The following is a 6,000-nucleotide window of genomic DNA, read 5'->3' on the forward strand; positions in this document are numbered from 1 at the left end:
TGATTCTGTTTATTTGTACCTTACTTTGACCATCCGTTCGCTGTTATTGATCATTGTTGAGAGCAGGCAGACGTTTTGTATTATAGCAGCTATCGGATGGAATCAATACATGGGCTGCACAGGTTGTCATGTCCGACTATCACAAGTAGAATCATAATGAAAAACACGCTGGTAAAATGTGCCTGTAGAAAACGGCTTATGCCACAATAGGATAGCAACAAGTAGTCAAGTTATAGTCAGTTTAGCTTCGGTTGCTATGCTAACATCACCCATTTTATACCAGAGAAACTTTCATAACAGCGTTGTGATGCCAAACAGCGTCAATTCAGACTGACACACATTCACTTAAGGGGAACTGGAGATATGTATCAGCTGCTTGTGTGACAGTCAGACAGTGAATACTTTAGAGCCGTGTGAGCTAACCCGGAGCTAACGGGAGAATACACTCGTGGAAGAGCAGCCAGCACTGCAGCGGTCGGTAAATGCCGCTGAAACACATTAATAAACAATGAACCACGGCACTCTGGAGAAAAGTATAAGGTTGGAGAAGTCGTTATTTAATTTAATCTGGCTTCGTATGATTAAAAGCAACACGATCATCGACCCGATGCAGTCCCCGGCCCGTTGTTGTTGTGAGCTCTGTTGGGGAGCAAATCAGCGACGTAAACTGTGACGTCATGACGCAGCAGCGGCAGCACCAGTCGGGCTCTGGGCGGTGTGAACAGAGCGGGAGCTGAACCGAAGGACCGGTTCTGAACCAGAAAAGCTCAAGCACGGAGCTAGAACGGGAAAAGCCTTGGTGTGAAAGGGGTACTAGAGCACCATTGAGTTCTTTCTAACCAAATCTCTCTCAGAGGGGCGTGGGGAGGGGCTCCTTATTTTCATCTAAAGTAACAGACAGAGAATCAGCACTTTGGAAACAGAGCTGAAACAGAGGGGATTATGGGATGCTGCAATGATCTGTTTGGTGTTTCAGCCAATCAGAGACAGGTTCTGTATATATCTGAGACCTGTGATATATTGATGAAGGACAGTATAATCTGGGAGTTTTAAGTAAAAGATCTGAAAGGATGATATATGAGCTATAAATACATAAGTAGCAACTGTTGCTGAAGGAGTGTGTGTTTGTTTGTTGGGAAAATACTGAATGTACTATTTCAATATCAGAGTCGCACTGTTCAGGAACTAGTTGTACCAAATGCTCTGTATGTGATGACTACTTCCATTCTTGAGAGGATAATAAATACATGGATCCTGAGATTGAAGCTCAAGCCGGGGACGAGTGAGATGTTTCTAATAGTGAGTAATGGGACTGTTGGCTGACGAAACAGATTGTTGGTCTGCCCACTACATCATCTTCAGAGCCTTTTCCATCAACTAGGTGAAAGCTGATTGGTTGTGGGACGTAGCCAACTTCATTTTAAATGCATGTAGCATACATCTGAGGGCTTATAGAAAAAAAATGGTACATTTCATACTGCAATGCATAAACTTAAGGACCTTTACAGTAAAAATAACCAATAACCATTAACCAATATGACTCTCTCCATATGATTCCACTTCCTGCACACATGCGGCTGCAGTTTTCATGGTGATGGACTACATACATATTGAGCTGCAGGGATAAGTAATTGGCCGTTGGAAATGCTTAGATTGCCTGCAGAGAGAAATAACATCTCTTCATGTACATCAGCATGGTCAACCATAACCATTTCTACAATCTGATGAGTTCATTGGCAAAGTGATCGCCTGCTGTGGCTTCACTTCAGCTCTTTGAAAGGAAATGCTAATTTCAGCCTGGAGGCATGCAATGACAAATGAGAGTGATTTAACCCTGCCTCTCTTCTCTCCAGCTCATATTCCCTATGCATCTGTCTGACATGCTGTCTTCAAAACATCTTCATCAGAGTGCATAAAACCTTGTTTTCTATCAAATATATGTACATTCACAGCCTGTCAGAGCTGGGAAGTAAGTACATTACAGTACAGTACAGTACTTGAGAAACACTTTGGTGCAAAATTGCATCTTTTTATTTCTACCTGATAGTTATTTTTCACTGCTCCATTGAGGCTCTGCTTTATAAATATATCAACATGGTGACATATCATCTATATTGCCATCTGTGGGAGAGGAAAAACGCAACATTCAACTAAAAAATGAAGCCAACGCAGCTGTTATTTACGTAGCCTTTAAGCTTTTGTTTTCCTTGAAAATCTGTTGCCAACACGATTCTGGCTCCACGACCTTCATCAGAGTGCACTGAAATGAAATGAAAGGCACATATATCATGGCTGAAAACATGAGATGATTTTATTTAGTCTGTTGCCTACAGTAATGGTGATGTTCCTGTCTCTTTTTCTCAGTTCTTTGATTGCCAACAGACCCGTTTTTTGTCCAAAAGAGCCCCCAACCCCACACACTGAGAAACACTCCAGCTTCATATCTGCTTCCACAGCAGACGAGATGTTTCAGTATCAGCAGTCTCACAGGCACACACACACACACACACACACACACACACACACACACACACACACACACACACACACACACACACACACACACACACACACACACACACACACACACACACACACACACACACACTGGGATGGATGTGTCTGCCAATCAGCCGACAGACTGTGTGTTTCTCTTCCATAACAGTGTGACTTACACTCTTTGGAGCTTTTGCAGTCAGCAGAGATGGCAAAAAGTACACACATCCTTTACTCAAGTAGAAGTACAGATACTCGTGTTTAAAAGTACTGACTAAACTTCTTGACCCAAGTAAAAGTAAAGAGGGCTTTGAAATGTACTTCAGTAAAAAGTACCCATAACTAGCAGCTGTTTTAAAGAGTACCTGACCTCCCTTTATATTAATAGAACAATAATGTCATTGTTAGCTAATGAATGTTTCCATGCTGAACAACGGCAACATGACAACGTTTTCATTGGTCCCTCTTCTTTAGAGAAGACAAGGAAATGATGGATACACGGATCGTGTTCAAATCAATAGGCACGCAATGACTCTAAATAATAATGATCACGCCACCAAACACACATTCAAACTAAAGGAACCAGCCTGTTTGGGAAATGTGAGAAGTAGAAAGTACAGGTATTTGTGTTCAACATGTAAGAAGTAGAAAGTACAGGTATTTGTGTTCAACATGTAAGAAGTAGAAAGTACAGGTATTTGTGTTCAACATGTGAGAAGTAGAAAGTACAGGTATTTGTGTTCAAAATGTAAGAAGTAGAAAGTACAGGTATTTGTGTTCAACATGTAAGAAGTAGAAAGTACAGGTATTTGGGTTCAACATGTAAGAAGTAGAAAGTACAGGTATTTGTGTTCAACATGTAAGAAGTAGAAAGTACAGGTATTTGGGTTCAAAATGTAAGAAGTAGAAAGTACAGGTATTTGTGTTCAACATGTAAGAAGTCAAAGTAAAAAGTGGTCAGAAAAATAAGTAGTGGAGTAAAGTACTGATACCAGAAAAATGTACTGAAGTACAGTAACAAAGTATTTGTACTCCACTACTTCCCACCTCTGGTCAGGCATGATGTGGAAAGGATTTGAACCAGAAGAGAACAGAAAGAGACTTCATGCAAACCAAAAGATATCCTGCTTTTTTAACAATTCTGTCTTTTTAAGGGTGTTTTATACGTCTCCTCTTTAACCTATAACATAACTGCTTACAGTCACAGCAACCTACATAAAGAGCTGGAAAATAACACAAAATGCAATATTCTTTCAAATCAAAAAGTACTTGTTGAACAAACAGCAGCGGATACATATGTCAGAAAAATAAATACAACTCTGAGGACGAGTCCTGACCTCGAGTAAGTGTGTGAAAGTGTGTGTGCGTAGATTAATTAACGAACATTACGTGTCCCTCCTGCTGGTGTCAGACAAGACACGATGAGTCACCCTCACAGCTGTGACTCATCTCCTCTAAGTAACACCATGTTCTCACACACACACACACACACACACACACACACACACACACCCACACACACACACACACACACACACACACACACACACACACACACACACACACACACACACACACACACACACACACACACACACACACACACACACACACACACACACACAGTATATGAAAACAGTTTGTACTGCACATGTCATACTCACTTAGCTCTTTATGAAATGTGCCTCTCTTGTATTGTCAATTTCTGTCAGCAGATGGAGTTGACATGGGGATAACTCACGATTGTTAATATCAAAATAATAATAATAATATCATATCCGTGTATATCAGTATGTAGTGTCTCTACTTTAAAGAGTCCTCTCCTGCTGATGTTCAGGTGTATATCAGTATGTAGTGTCTCTACTTTAAAGAGTCCTCTCCTGCTGATGTTCAGGTGTATATCAGTATGTAGTGTCTCTACTTTAAAGAGTCCTCTCCTGCTGATGTTCAGGTGTATATCAGTATGTAGTGTCTCTACTTTAAAGAGTCCTCTCCTGCTGATGTTCAGGTGTATATCAATATTTAGTGTCTCTACTTTAAAGAGTCCTCTCCTGCTGATGTTCAGGTGTATATCAGTATGTAGTGTCTCTACTTTAAAGAGTCCTCTTCTGCTGATGTTCAGGTGTATATCAGTATGTAGTGTCTCTACTTTAAAGAGTCCTCTCCTGCTGATGTTCAGGTGTATATCAGTATGTAGTGTCTCTACTTTAAAGAGTCCTCTCCTGCTGATGTTCAGGTGTATATCAATATTTAGTGTCTCTACTTTAAAGAGTCCTCTCCTGCTGATGTTCAGGTGTATATCAGTATGTAGTGTCTCTACTTTAAAGAGTCCTCTCCTGCTGATGTTCAGGTGTATATCAGTATGTAGTGTCTCTACTTTAAAGAGTCCTCTCCTGCTGATGTTCAGGTGTATATCAGTATGTAGTGTCTCTACTTTAAAGAGTCCTCTCCTGCTGATGTTCAGGTGTATATCAGTATGTAGTGTCTCTACTTTAAAGAGTCCTCTCCTGCTGATGTTCAGGTGTATATCAGTATGTAGTGTCTCTACTTTAAAGAGTCCTCTCCTGCTGATGTTCAGGTGTATATCAATATTTAGTGTCTTTCCTTTAAAGAGTCCTCTCTTGCTGATGTTCAGGTGTATATCAGTATGTAGTGTCTCTACTTTAAAGAGTCCTCTCCTGCTGATGTTCAGGTGTATATCAGTATGTAGTGTCTCTACTTTAAAGAGTCCTCTCCTGCTGATGTTCAGGTGTATATCAGTTTGTAGTGTCTCTACTTTAAAGAGTCCTCTCCTGCTGATGTTCAGGTGTATATCAGTATGTAGTGTCTCTACTTTAAAGAGTCCTCTCCTGCTGATGTTCAGGTGTATATCAGTATGTAGTGTCTCTACTTTAAAGAGTCCTCTCCTGCTGATGTTCAGGTGTATATCAGTATGTAGTGTCTCTACTTTAAAGAGTCCTCTCCTGCTGATGTTCAGGTGTATATCAGTATGTAGTGTCTCTACTTTAAAGAGTCCTCTCCTGCTGATGTTCAGGTGTATATCAGTATGTAGTGTCTCTACTTTAAAGAGTCCTCTCATGCTGATGTTCAGGTGTATATCAGTATGTAGTGTCTCTACTTTAAAGAGTCCTCTCCTGCTGATGTTCAGGTGTATATCAGTATGTAGTGTGTCTACTTTAAAGAGTCCTCTCCTGCTGATGTTCAGGTGTATATCAGTATGTAGTGTCTCTACTTTAAAGAGTCCTCTCATGCTGATGTTCAGGTGTATATCAGTATGTAGTGTCTCTACTTTAAAGAGTCCCTCTCCTGCTGATGTTCAGGTGTATATCAGTATGTAGTGTCTCTACTTTAAAGAGTCCTCTCCTGCTGATGTTCAGGTGTATATCAGTATGTAGTGTGTCTACTTTAAAGAGTCCTCTCCTGCTGATGTTCAGGTGTATATCAGTATGTAGTGTCTCTACTTTAAAGAGTCCTCTCCTGCTGATGTTCAGGTGTATATCAGTA

Source organism: Trematomus bernacchii, unplaced genomic scaffold, assembly GCF_902827165.1.
Source record: "Trematomus bernacchii unplaced genomic scaffold, fTreBer1.1, whole genome shotgun sequence".
Classification (NCBI taxonomy): domain Eukaryota; kingdom Metazoa; phylum Chordata; class Actinopteri; order Perciformes; family Nototheniidae; genus Trematomus; species Trematomus bernacchii.